The following is a 15254-nucleotide window of genomic DNA, read 5'->3' as shown; positions in this document are numbered from 1 at the left end:
ATTATAAGGAAAATATTAGGTCCTCTAAGAATTGCAGAGTTTTGGAAATTAAGAATAATGAAATTTACCAGAACATAGAAAACATATCAGCAACAAAAACAAAAAAGGATTGCTATTTCTTGGGCACATTTGTAGAATGGATGACAGTAAACTAACAAAACGAATCTTCCTGTACCTTTGGGAAAAGAAATCAACCACCACCTGGATTAAAGAAGTCAAGAAAGACCTGGAAAGGAACAACATACGAGAAGAAGAATTGAGGCGTCTAGTATCAAAACCGGCCAAGTCACAAAATTTACGAAAATGAGTTAAGGTTATAAATTTGAGGTAGAAGTATAGCACTATCAGGTGAAACAAGAATATGCTTTAAAATCGTCCATGTCTTCATGTTACAGAGCACTGAATTCTCGGTCGTGCAACAGAATCGGCCAAGTCATGCAGCCAGTGAATTCAAAACCGGCCAAGTCAAGGAACGAGCGACAATCTTTATGATGCAGCATTATTGTCTGGAACCTTGTGTTGTTACATTAAGCAACAATGTGATAATATCAGTAGGCAAAATCGTTCCTTGTAATGTATATTCTTTGAAGTCATAATATTTTGAGTTTTGTTCGTTTGCAACACTGATTTACGTATTCGCGGGCTTCTTACCGTCATTGGCGCCAAAGCAATCCTATTTCCGGTGTGCTCGTATTTTGTCATTATTGTGTGCTGTAACGTGGATATTGTTCCGAGTGGTGAACTGAAAGATTTACTTTCATACCTTGTGAAATTGTACAAAATTGCAACAAAAACGGCCAAGTCAAAATTTAAATTAACAAAAAAGATGGGTTAATTATGAGTTAGATTTCTCAAAACAGCGGAACTTAAATATTAAACCATTAAGGATATAACTGTGAAAAAAATTATTTTCTGACCATCATTGCTTTGTCTCTACAGGTTTTTCGTCCATATTGAAAAATATGCCTTGAGTGACTTGGCCGGTTTTGATACTAGACGCCTCAATTATTGGAAAGAAAGATTTTTAGGAAGAAATTCTTACAAATGGAAGGATTCCAAGGGAGGAAGGAAAAGAAAACAGGCACAAAGTGGACTGAAGACAGGAAAAAGAAGCACAGTGAAACAATGAAAGAATACTGGAACTAAAGGAAAGAACTAAGGAGGAAGAATTGAAATTGTAACGTGGTCCTTAGAAGGCCGGAACGCAATAATAATAATAATAATAGTAATGGATATACAGGTGACCCATAAGTCCGTTAACTTTTGACGAGGCAATACTTCATGGAATATTGGAGGTAGAGAGATAATAATTGACACAAATGATTGGCATGACGTGGGGTTTTATTGACATCAAAATTAAGTACCGTACTCAAGAAGTCGCAAATCTACCGCGAGCGTCCGACCTCATTAGAGATGCTATTTCGGCAATTTCTCACCATACCTACGGATATGCTGTACAGTACTGTTCACACCATTGTTCCTCGACTACAGGTATTGTTAATGAATGATTGTCGACATGTTGAGCATGTGTTATAAAGAACATCGTCTTTGCTAAACCTCGATTGTTATGCTAATTATTGCTTGTGTATCGTACGAAGCGCCATTTGTTGGTCATTTTGTGTACTTTATTTTGATGTCAATAAAACCCCATATCATGCCAATCATGTATACCAATTATTACTTCCCTACCTCCAATATTCCGAGAAGTACTGCCTCGTCAAATGTTAACGAACTTTTGGGCCACACTGTACTTCCCACTATCTACTTTAATGGTTTACGGTATCGCTGAGGTACGGAATTTTGTCCCACAAGAGTTTCTTGTAGGGCTTATCATCCACCGTAATAACACGCAGATTCTCCTTATATGACAGATGCCGCCCGCCCTCATCGGAGGATGTGCCTTACAAAGGTTGCACCAGACTAGCAAAAGCCACACGAAATTATTATACAGGGTGTATCCGTGATGATGATACAATCTTTCAGGGATGATGGAGGATGGCAAATGGATCAATTTGAGATAAGGAGCCATATTCCGGAAACGATCGAGTCAAAAGTTAACCAAAATTTTACTCATTTAAGTCCGTTTACCTGCACACAAGTTTCACAAGCTGTTCCACTTACAAGAAATGTTCGAAATGGCGTCCTCCTGCGTCAATGCAGGCATGGCGTCGTTGCACAAAGTTCTGTCGTGCCCGTTCCAATATCCCCGGTATCGTTTGAACAGCGTCGCAGACAGCGAGAATTCTTGCCAAGAAATCCTCTTCGGTCTCGACAGGTGTCTCATACACAAGGCTTTTCACATGGACATGGCCCCACAAGAAGAAATCAAGTGGAGTGAGATCAGGTGAATTAGTGGGCGGCAGTAGTGTACTGGATACGGCGTTGGTATTCTAATCCCTAACGGGTTCAAACCCGACTGTGGTCGGTGGCTTTTAAGGGTGTTTAAAGGTGACAACCCCCTGCCGTTGGCTTCTGGCACGTTAAAGAACTAGTGCAGGACGAAAATCCGACACCCCGGCGTCTGTTAAGAACGAACGGACGTTAAACAACTTGGATTATTAATATAATAACGTTTGACTCGAACGTTTCCGGACTACGGTTCATTATCTCAAATTGATCCATTTCCTGTCCTCCATTATCCCTGAAAGTTTGTGACATCATCACGGATAGTTTATCAATCAATCACTACTGATCTGCATTTAGAGCAGTCGTCCAGGTGGCAGATTCCCTATCTGTTATTTTCCTAGCCTTTTCTTAAATAATTGCAAAGAAATTGAAAATGTATTGAACATCTCCCTTGGTGAGTTATTACAATTCCTAACTCCCCTTCCTATAAACGAATATTTGCCCAATTTGTCCTCTTGAATTCCAACTTTATCTTCATATTATGATGTTTCCTACTTTTTAAAGACACCACTCAAACTTATTTGCTTACTGATGTCATTCCTCGCCATCTCTCCACTGACAGCTCGGAACATACCAATTAGTCGAGCAACTCCTCTCCTTTCTCCCAAGTCTCTTCCCAGCCGAAGCTTTGCAACATTTTGGTAATGCTACTCTTTTGTCGGAAATCACCCAGAACAAATCGAGTTGCTTTTCTTTGGATTTTTTTACAGTTCTTGAATCAAGTAATCCTGGTGAGGGTTCCATACACTGGAACCATACTCTAGTTGGGGTCTTACCAGAAACTTATATGCCCTCTCCTTTACATCCTTACTACAACCCCTAAATACCCTCACACCTTGTATATACTGGAAACTGACGTCCATTTTGACTAATATTTGAATATTGTAAGAAGAAAAGTCATCTGACTTACATCTAACATTCTACTGAGAATATACTGTAAATTTGTTTACAGTTTAATGTCGAATTAACGTCTTGAGGTTTTCACGTAAGAATATACCTCTCCCGGCCGTCCCTGTAGGAAAATGCATGTCACGATTTCATGAAAGATGTTAAATGCTAATAACTATGTCACTATACATCGCATGCACACACTGTGTACTTTATATCTTTCGTCAGAACATGCTCTTCAGTTTGAGACAACTGTCACTCGTGTGGTGTTATTCGGCCTTGATAGCACGCGATCGATTAACATGTCAAAAACCGGGCGAGTTGGCCGTGCGCGTAGAGGCGCGCGGCTGTGAGCTTGCATCCGGGAGATAGTAGGTTCGAATCCCACTATCGGCAGCCCTGAAGATGGTTTTCCGTGGTTTCCCACTTTCACACCAGGCAAATGCTGGGGCTGTACCTTAATTAAGGCCACGGCCGCTTCCTTCCAACTCCTAGGCCTTTCCTATCCCATCGTCGCCATAAGACCTATCTGTGTCGGTGCGACGTAAAGCCCCTAGCAAAAAAAAAAAAAAAAAAAAAAAAAAACATGTCAAAATGACCGTGTGCTGCGCGTAGTAACTTAGTACAGCTTCGGCTCTCGTTGTGTTACGACGCTGTTCTTACTGTCAAACAACTCAGCTCAATCAGCCACGTGGATTAAAAATAAATTAAAATCGTGAATTACCGGATTTACGACATTTCGCACAACCAGGAAAGAAATACTAAAATTTCACGATGAGTCTTTCTTGTACGCCTTATCCAAATCACTTCTGTGACATTTTAAAACCCACAGATCACACCTACAACAACACATCGGTATTGAAGGTTAACTGGTGCACTATACAATAAAATATGCGTATTATATTTTAAACCAGTTAAAATATGGGTCGAGCAGGTCAGAAGATTATGAAGTACCGTACTATAAAAATCTCTTTGTCACTGGAAGAATATATATGCAAACAAAATATTACTTACATTTTCTTGTCACGAGGGAAACCGAAGAAAGACCGCGCATTCTTCTCTACTTCATAGTTACTGTAGCCAAACACAGCACATACCTTTCCCCTCATGTTGAGAGGAGATATCGAGGAATGACACACGCTACTATTTAATAATGTCAACTCACTGAAAACGCATACATTACACCAAAAACTTCACACACAAATACACGTGCTCTTATGACAGAATCGGTAGTTCTCAGGCCTACCCGCTAGAGAGAGCTCTAGTAGCTGTCCCTCGATATCTCGCTGATTGTCGCGTATTGTCTCTACTGTATTTGGTGAAGCTACCAATGTTCAGTATAATATTATTTGGGTGTCATAGAGGGCCGTAAGATGAAAAGTGGCGCTAGCCTATACCATAGTTCCGTAGGAGCTGTCAATGCTTGGGAAGAGTAACCGATGTTTGTGGTTCGTGGCATCTGAGTTGATGGTCTTGGTGCTTCTGTCATTACTCATTGTCATTACTAGAGCCCGGATTTCCATGCACTATCAAATCTCAAAATATGCATGCATTCATGCACAATAAACTGAAAAATATGCACTATCAAAATTCAGTTCCTTTTGAACGCTAAGTTGTTAGCGTGCTGGCCTTCGGTCATAGGGGTCTCGGGTTCGATTCCCGGCAGGGACAGGAATTTTAACCATCATTGGTTAATTTCGCTGGCACGGGAGCTGGGTGTATGTGTCGTCTTTATCATCATTTCATCCTCATCACGACGTGCAGGTTGCCTACAGCCGTCAAATGAAAAGACCTGCTCCTGGCGAGCCGAACATGTCCTCGGACACTCCCGGCACTAAAAGTCATACGCCATATTTTTTTCCAAATTGTCTTGAAGTATGCTCATCCGTTTATCTTAAGCACAGAAAATAATCTTTCGACATCACAAAAAGTGACAGGTGCATACTTAAATGAAGACATTTGGGAGAAAGTGAGGTCAAACTGTACGTCTCTTGCATTTTGGTGGCGTGCCACATGCGACCGTGCCGCATGCGACCCGTGCCACTAGCGACCGCATAATCTGTAACCGTGCCGGATGCGACCGGCGTTGACAAGCAAATTGTCATTTGATAAGTTGTGTCATCACCCAAGATAAGGTAAGCTAAACGAAGTGCAATACCATTTCAATAAGTCCTATAAGCAGCTACTGCCCCCTACTTTACATAACACTTCTGGGGGAAACTCGTTTTACAATAAGAAACATGGTGATGCGTTTACGTTTTTACCGGGCGAGTTGGCCATGCGATTAGAGGCGCGCGGCCCTGAGCTTGCATCCGGGAGATAGTGGGTTTGAATCCCACTGTCGGCAGCCCTGAAGATGGTTTTCCGTGGTTTCCCATTTTCACACCAGGCAAATGCTGGGGCAGTACTTTAATTAAGAACAGGGCCACTTCTTTCCCATTCCTATCCCTTTCCTATCCCATCGTCGCCTTAAGACCTGTCTGTGTCGGTGTGACGTAATGCCACTAGCAATAAAAATATCCTAATTCTCTGAAATTATTTACGACTTAGGCCTACTTATTTATCGTGTCCTATTAATACCAGGAGTGTCCGAGGACGTGTTTGGCTTGCCTGGTGCAGGTCTTTCTACCTGACTCCCTTGGGCGGCCTGCGCGTCTGGATGTGGGGTTATGATAATGAAGTAGGGAGAGACGAAACCAGGTTTCGGCACGTAGCCTACTCCTCTCGAATAATACCAAGGGGTCTGCTCAACGCTTTACGTCTCCATCCGACGGCCCAATCACCATCAACAGCATCATATCCCCTCACTCCATTTGAACACTGCGAAAAGGTTTGGATTTGAATCCCGGCTTTTGGCAGGCAATCTAGTGATTAGAAACTGTCTACCACCAACTTTCCTACCCTGCCGGCCAACATTCTGATGGTGTTTTTTTTTTTATCCAGGCTACGTGGCTCAGACGGCTCAGACAGTTGAGATGCTGGTCTTTCGAATCCAACTTGGCAGGTTCAATCCTGGCTCAGTCCGGTAGTATTTGAACGTGCTCAAATACGTCAGCTTTGTATCGGTGGATTTACTGGCACGTAAAACAAGTCCTGCGGGACTAAATTCCGGCACCTCGGCGTCTCCTTAAACCATAAAAAGTAGTTACTGGGACGTAAAGCCAGCAACATTATTATATTTTTCTTTCAACCAATGGCACTCGAACCTGCTAACAACGGTGTCAGATCTTTATTTTAGAAAAGCCCAAGTTAGCTACTTATAAGCAATCTGCCACTAAGTGACAGCCCTTAATGCAGATCAATTGTAAGTGATTGATGGGTCGTATGCGGCACGGTGCTTATCCGCTCGGTCGCTATTGGCACGATAATGACCGGATCGCATCCGGCACGGTCGCATCTGGCACGTAACCTGCATTTTCAGCACAATGCGTATTTTATAAGGTTGACGAATTCAAAATTTTTTCAACGTATCAATTTGTTCAACTTATCTCTCGCTCTACTTCTCCATGCGATGACTTCAGGCACATTTGAATGTCCTCAATAACTGTCAACGATTGCCTGCTGCGATATCAAAGACGTGTGACGAGTGAGAATTCCGGGTAGGAAATTCCAGGATAACAACGGAAGAGCGTTCAGTGCAAGACCAAGTCGCTATCTCATGAACGCGGCGTCGCAGAAGTGCTATAGCCCTACAAGTTGTGTTTTGTATGTCTGACATACGCGAAAAAATCACCTTCTTCCTAAGAATTACAGAGATCGACGAGGGACTTCCGACTTACGTCAATGTTTACTCAAGCAACAGATAAGAAAGTTCTTGGTTAATTGGATTATAGAACCTCTACCGTATGTACTAAACTTTGGTTGTCTCATACGATGCCAGAAATACATTCTTTCTGTCTCTTAGTAATAGACATACTGTATAACGTGGAAAAATGGTCCCGAATTCTGGAAACCAACATTCATAAAAGGCACTATCATGCAAATTAACATTATATATGCGCCAAAGTCAGAAGAAAAGCCATATTATGCAATATAAACGTCCAAATATTTGCTATTAAATAAAAAATCTTCAAAATATGCATTATGAATGAACTTTCTTCTAAAAAGGCCAAAACATGCAAACATGCAGGGGAAAAAGAACGGTTATTTGGAATCGTTAAGCCACAAAACGAATATGTGCTAAGTTTGAGAACTGTAACCAGCTTATTTAAAACCATGCATTTGCATGGATTTCCGGGCTCTACGTCATTACATTCTGTACGTTCAAACATTTAAAGCAAGAAATAAACTGCAGTAATTATTCATTCAATCCACCTCTGTGGTGTAGTGGTTAATGGGATTAGCTGTCACCCCTGGAGGCCCGGGTTCGATTCCCGGCTGTGCCACGAAATTCGAAAAGTGATACGAGGGTTTGAAGGGGGTCCACTTAGCCTCGGAAGGTCAGCTGAGTAGATGGGGTTCGATTTCCACCTCAGCCATCCTTGAAGTGGTTTTCCGTGGTTTTGCCACTTCTCCTCCAGGCAAATGCCGGTGCCTAACTTAAAGCCACGGTTGCTTCCTTCCTGTTTCTTGTCTATCACTTCCAATCTTCCCATCCCCCTACAAGATCCCTGTTCAGCATATGTTATAGCAGGTGAGGGCGCCTGGGCGAGGTACTGGTCCTCCTTCCCAGTCTCATCCCCCGACCCAATGTCTCACGCTCCAGGACACCGCTCTTGAGGTGGCAGAGGTGGGATCCCTCGCTGAGTGCGAGAGAAAATACAACCTTGAACGGTAAACAGACTAAGAAAGAAATTATACATTCAAGATGAGCTGAACTAGGGAAGTTGTAAATATGGTGACCAGGCCAACGGGGCCTCGACTGTACGACTGCATTGCGTTCTTGATTTCGACAGTTTGCATCGGGGGAGTCCAGAGCGCGGTGTGCACGTGGAAGAACATGCTTGCTTAAGTTTTAGGTTTATTTTTTACTGCAAACTGTTAACATAAAAATGCTTATTGAGGGCTATCTGTTACAGACAGGTATTATACCATCGCGGACTTTTTTGTAGAACTTCTTATGCTCAACAGTTCTACCACCCATCTTGTACTTGGCCGCACTGAGTGGCTCAGACGGTTGAGGCGCTGGCCTTCTGACCCTTCGATCCTGGCCCAGTCCGGTGGTATTTGAAGGTGCTCAAATACGTCAGTCTCGTGTCGGTAGATTTATTGGAACTCATGTGGGACAAAATTCCGGCACCTCAGCGTCCCCGAAAACTGGAAAGTTATTATTATTATTATTATTATTATTATTATTATTATTATTATTATTATTATTATTATTATTATTATTATCTTGTACTTGGGGTTGATGGGTTGGGCATGGTAAGGCAAGAAAGAGCTTGTGGAATTCACTAAAATCGCCACTGTTCGGTTCCCTTTCCTTGCAGATAAATGTTTCATGCACCCAAATCTCCCTCATATATGTTGTATACAACGGCGAAAACCGTATAAAAATCCGTCCAGTGGTTCTCGAGACTAGTCCACACAATATAGACAGACACCTACCGGAGACTTGAATACAGTATGTAGATTCCTTCATTGTATCATCATGTGGGCGCTTCCTTACCCGGAGAGCATACTTAAGAAAGAGAAAAAAGCATATACAAATTATATGTAGCGATACTTCAAGTAAGTTTAGTAGAAAGGAGAGATCCTTCCTTTATGCTTGCTAGGGACAGAACATCCCGCCCCCGGCTTATCTCAAAAGAGACAGGTGGTTTGAGAAGTACCGATACCGGTCAGCTCCTGGCGCTCCTCTGTCGGTCTGATGTAGAAGAGTTTGTTTTAGGAGTCTTAGATTTTAAGAAAGAGAGGTGTGTTAGTTTTAGATTTGTTTAACGTATTAATGGAATGTGTGGCAGGGTCAGTCTGTTTCACACATGAGATCATTAATGCAGCGTTATTACGTGATACGGCATGTGGTTAGACCTGGATGGTTGGATGATCGCCAGCCCATCCAGGTACTCACCATAACCGATGTTGCTTTTGAGACTGCAACGACCCATGCCGTATATAGTGCGCATAACTTACAATGTATAAGTTTCATAGCAGATGTTACATTTTGAATAAACAGCATTATATTATGTTGGCGTTAGCGGTGCACCGCCTCGGTTTCCTTGCTGCTAGTGCTTCTGATGTTTTTGAGACAGGTGGTTTGTGCTATTAGAAGTGAACATCCCGTCCCTCGAAATATTCTTACCTATATAAAAGACAAAAAATGATTGCGTGTTCTTATTGGCCGGCCAAGCTTTGTATTGTCTCCGATAGAGCTCGCTTTGAGTCCAGGTACAGGGCTAACACATTCGGTTATTTTAAAAGAGAACCACCAATTTGGATATTGTAATGTCATTTTTGTGTTGGGTCGCTTTTTATCACGGATGTTATCACGGAGTTTTGCTTGCCCTAGCCCAATGGTTTTGACACTAGCCGGACTTAACCAATCTGTAACAGACCAATGGCTTTGTCACTAACCGGACCAGACCAGAGCCATCTACAGTTGTAGTCGGCTATGGACCAGACCGATCCAGACCAATAGTTTTGCCACGTTGGCAAGTCTGCTGAGTGTTTGTGACGTCATCCGAGTCGCAACTTGTTAGATCTCTAACCTAACTTTCGGCCGTCGGGTACAGAAGTTTTACATCAAGCGTTGACGTAGCATTTGCCTGATGTGAAAATGGGAAACCGCGCATAACCACCTTCAAGGCTACCGACAGTGGGATTTGAACCCACCATCTCCGGAATGCAAGATGACAGCTACATGATTCATACCGCGTGGCCACTCACTCGATCTGCTTAGATAGTAATGGAGGTGATAGCTATTTAAAGGGGGAGAAAAATAAACAGGATTATCAGCCTCGTGAACAGTGGTCAAGGACGAAGTCGCCTTTCAAAGTGGCACTGAGAGTCGAAATGCCCGTTACTATGGACTAGGAGCCCTGGACCTTGTTGATTAAATTACAGACGTGGCATTCCCTTCGCGTTAAAATCAATCAATCAATCAATCAATCAATCAATCAATCAATCAATCAATCAATCAATCAATCAATCAATCAATCAATCAATCAATCAATCAATCAATCAATCACTACTGATCTGCATTTAGGGCAGTCGCCCAGGTGGCAGATTCCCTACTGTTGTTTTCCTAGCCTTCTCTTAAATGATTGCAAAGAAATTGGAAATGTATTGAACATCTCCCTTGGTAAGTTATTCCAATCCCTAACTCCCCTTCCTATAAACGAATATTTGCCCCAATTTGTCCTCTTGAATTCCAACTTTATCTTCATATTGTGATCTTGCTTACTTTTAAAGACACCACTCACACTTATTCGTCTACTGATGTCCTCCCACGCCATCTCTCCACTTACAGCTCGGAACATACCCAGCCCAAACTTTGCAACATTTTTGTAACGCTACTCTTTTGTCGGAAATCACCCAGAACAAATCGAGCTGCTTTTCTTTGGATTTTTTCCCAGTTCCTGAATCAAGTAATCCTGGTGAGGGTCCCATACACTGGAACCATACTCTAGTTGGGGCCTTATAAGAGATTTATATGCCCTCTCCTTTACATCCTTACTACAACCCCTAAATACTCTCATAACCATGTGCAGAGATCTGTACCCTTTATTTACAATCCCATTTATGTGATTACCCCAATGAAGATCTTTCCTTATATTAATACCTAGGTATTTACAATAATCCCCAAAGGGAACTTTCACCCCATCAACGTAGTAATTAAAACTGAGAGGACTTTTCCTATTTGTGAAACTCACAGCCTGACATTTATCCCAGCTTATCAACATACCATTGCCTGCTGTCCATCTCACAACATTATCGAGGTCACGTTGCAGTTGCTCACAATCTTGTAACTTATTTATTACTCTGTACAGAATAACATCGTCTGCGAAAAGCCTTATCTCTGATTCCACTTCTTTACACATATCATTTATATATAAGAAAACAAAAAGGTCCAGGAAACCACTGAAAACAGCTGCCGACGATGGAGTTCTATCCCACCATTTCCCGAATGAAAGCCTACAGCTAAGCGGCGCGTAGCACGCAGCCAACTAGCTCAGTAAGTTAACGACTAGTTGTCAAAATATGTCCTACGAAAAATAATGTAGCTCAGTATAATTCTTAATATATCATGGTCCCTCTGTACATTCGTCAGCTGAGCTTCCATAAAGGGTGTCCATGATAAACTCTCTAACTTAGAACGTTAGAAATCACGCGACAAAGAAAAGTAAGAACGTAGGATTATCTGTGAATAAGGTGCTCATATTAACTCATTCAGAAAACTGATCAGTTCAGTCATATGAATGGAAAAGGTCAACACAAGTACATAATGAAGGGGAAAGTTGAATTTCCCCTCCGTTGTACACTTCATCTAATGCCGGTCAGCACATTGAAAATTAGGCTCTACTCCTGATAAATTCCTGGAAATAACTCGTTTCGGGCGTTCATCCCAGTTCCCAGTTTTTATCGTATCACTTAGAATAGCCTATTTGGTTTGCACGCGGTGCTGTGAGTCGATTCATTGCATAAATTACGACATATAATTACTGCAGCTAGGAATTATAGGTGAAAAATTTGGGTCAGAAAGGTGTAATAATGTAGTTTTGAAGGGTGCAAGAAAATGTGCACGAATTCACACTTGTATTAAAAAGGCTGCAAAAACAATCCCAAAGCACAATTTTTAATTTTATTTTTTTACTAATTGCTTTACGTCGCACCGATACAGATATGTCTTACGGCGATGATGGGATAGGAAATGGATAGGAGTGGGAAGGAAGTGACCGTGGCCTTAATAAAGGAACACATCCGGCATTTGCCTGGTGTGAAAATGGGAATTCATGCGACTTGAGACCACGCATCCACTCGCTCGGTACAATGTTAATAAAATCGCTCGCACTGAAACTGTTAATTAATCTTTTTTTCAGTGAAGCTGCACTTCCGCTCCCTAAGTAAGCACTTGTATATCGAAAAGGAACGTCAGCAGACGTAAGTGGTGCATATTTCGTTTGTAGTCACTAGTCAGTAATGTACAGCAGATCCTTGTTTGTTGTAAATTCTTCAACGTCAGGGTTTACGGCTAATCTCTGCTCCAGCTTCTGGTTTCTCGTACCCTCCAGGGCTTCCTTTTCATCCATCAGAACAGCCCATTGCGCATCTTCTAAGGACACTGCTCCTCCAATTTTGTGACGGCAGCTGTCAGGAAAAAGAGTGACCATGCAGTAAAAGTTCATCTTGCAATTCCTGTTTAAGTGCTAGTTCGTTCTTTGTCATAGCTGAGGAATCATTAGATATAACATCTAAGAAATCACAAATGTAGCCTAAAAACGGTTAAGATAAACACTGCATCCTTTAACCCAGATCCCCATCTAGTGAGAACTGAGCAAGGTGGAAGAGGAAGTCCCGTAATTTCACACTTCATTTGCATATGATTATTTATGCCGGGATGAATAGCTCAAGCGATAGAACACTGACGGCAGTTGTCAGGAAAGAGTGACCATGCGCAATAAAAAGTTTTTTTTTTTTTTTTTTTTTTTGCTAGGGGCTTTACGTCGCACCGACACAGATAGATCTTATGGCGACGATGGGATAGGAAAGGCCTAGGAGTTGGAACGAAGCGGTCGTGGCCTTAATTAAGGTACAGCCCCAGCATTTGCCTGGTGTGAAAATGGGAAACCACGGAAAACCATCTTCAGGGCTGCCGATAGTGGGATTCGAACCTACTATCTCCCGGATGCAAGCTCACAGCCGCGCGCCTCTACGCACAGCAATAAAAAGTACATCTTGCAACAAAATTCCTGTTTAGGTGCTAGTTCTTCGTCCTTCGTCACAGCTGACGAATCATTCGGTAAAGCATCTAAGCAATCACATGTAGCCTTAAAATGGTTAAAGATAAACACTGCAGCCTTCAAGCCAGTGCCCCATCTAGTGAGAACCGAGGGAGGTGGAAGACGAGGTAAATATTGTTATTGCCGGGCTGAGTGGCTCAGACGGTTAAGGCGCTGGCCTTCTAACCCCAACATGGCAGGTTCGATCCTGGCTCAGTCCTGTGGTATTTGAAGGTGCTCAAATACGACAGCCCCGTGTCGGTAGATTTACTGGCACGTAAAAAGAACTCCTGCGGGACTAAATTCTGGCACCTCGGCGTCTTCGAAGACCTTAAAAAGTAGTTAGTGGGACGTAAAACAAATAACATTATTATTATTAATATTGTTATTGAAATATCACAAACATTGCACCTCAGAACAAACCCGTCACTTTGAATAGAATCTGCACTAAACTGTTAAATATCATCACGCATTTTACCAGCGTTTATTTTTCTGTTTCTGTTTGGACATGCTGAATATTAACTACAAAGGAGAATAGCAAGGAAACCACGCACTAGCCAAGTGTACTCTGGACTGAGAAATAAATTCGTTCCCCACTCCCGCAGTCAGCGATACGGATTAGTTGGATTGCTATTTGGTCAATTAGACTTCACTTTTTCTTCTTCCTGTTCGAAAGCTTTCTCCTAACTGTAATGCGATAAAGCGTAAACTGATTTGGCATTTGTGGACCTTTTGCCTAATGGGAGTTCATTGAGGCTCAAATTAATCTGAAAGCTTTCGCCTAACATGACTGCGACTGCGCTGAAGCGAAAGTAATGTGATACCACCCTGAAAACCGTAAATTCTAACAAAAACATACAGAAAGGAGGAGATTTGTTTATTTATAAAAAAGTCAACGGGAGAAAATTAGATTAAACCACAGGCGTTCGGTTTCCTTTGTTGAAATTTTATGGGAATAAAACGCGGTAAGGGAGCAAAGAATGCTGAAAGGTGCTGACAAGTTGCGGAAAGATGCAAAAAGATGAAAACAAATCACAGTTAGGATTGCTTATTTCATGTTTTTCTTGTAAGACAAGTCAATTTGAGTATTTTAATACCAAAAAATTATTACGGTGCAACCGGGCTAGTTGGCCATGCGGTTAGCGACGCACGGCTGTGAGCTTGCATCCGGGAGATAGTGGGTTCGAATCCCACTGTCGGCAGCCCTGAAGGTGTTTTTCCGTGGTTTCCCATTTTCACACCAGGCAAATGCTGGGGCTGTACCTTAATTAAGGCCACGGCCGCTTCCTTTCAACTCCTAGGCCTTTCCTATCCCATCGTCGCCATAAGACCTATCTGTGTCGGTACGACGTAAAGCCAATAGCAAAGTATTACGGTGCAGCACCTAAAATTCCTGGCTCTAATACATACTGTATGACTGCTCACTCTGGATCCCAACCTTTGAGACGTGATGCGGTGTCCACGGTTCCCTAGCTGAGTCCAGCGTTTCTTCCATTCACTTGTGTCAGGCTTCTATGCAGTTTTCCTTGCTCAGCTCTTGTTCTCTTCAGACTTCGACACAGGAAATCTTTTTTTGTTTTTTGTTTTTTGTTACCATGGCCCTTAAGCACTTCAAGCATCGAAAAGTGGGATTTATTCGTCTTTCTCCTTATTGTTAGATAAATGCATTTAGAAGCTCCCTCTCAGATAGAGTGTCGGTCTCTGGATCCCAAGATCAAAGGTTCATATCCAAGGTAGTCGGATTTTCGATGGGCGGTTAGTTATTCATCCATATTATACAATAAATAAAAACACACCTATATCAGCACAAAATAAACTACTTTGTTAACGATTTTCGGAATTTAAATTTCATCTTCAGTAACATACATAACACTTATATTTCTAAAATATCTCAAATATCCACATACAATGTGTCGTTGATTAAAATAACTTTGGTAACCAGGTCGGTTTTGTCTGTGAAGGGGAAAAAGAACATGGAAGAAAGAACGTTCTCTGCTACAAATAATTCAGATTGAACATTATTCCCTTTAAAACTAAGGTACAGGTATGTTGAAAAGAAAAATACGATAGGTATTTCTGTAT

This window comes from Anabrus simplex, chromosome 1, assembly GCF_040414725.1.
Source record: "Anabrus simplex isolate iqAnaSimp1 chromosome 1, ASM4041472v1, whole genome shotgun sequence".
Classification (NCBI taxonomy): domain Eukaryota; kingdom Metazoa; phylum Arthropoda; class Insecta; order Orthoptera; family Tettigoniidae; genus Anabrus; species Anabrus simplex.
This window is presented reverse-complemented; position numbering follows the sequence as displayed.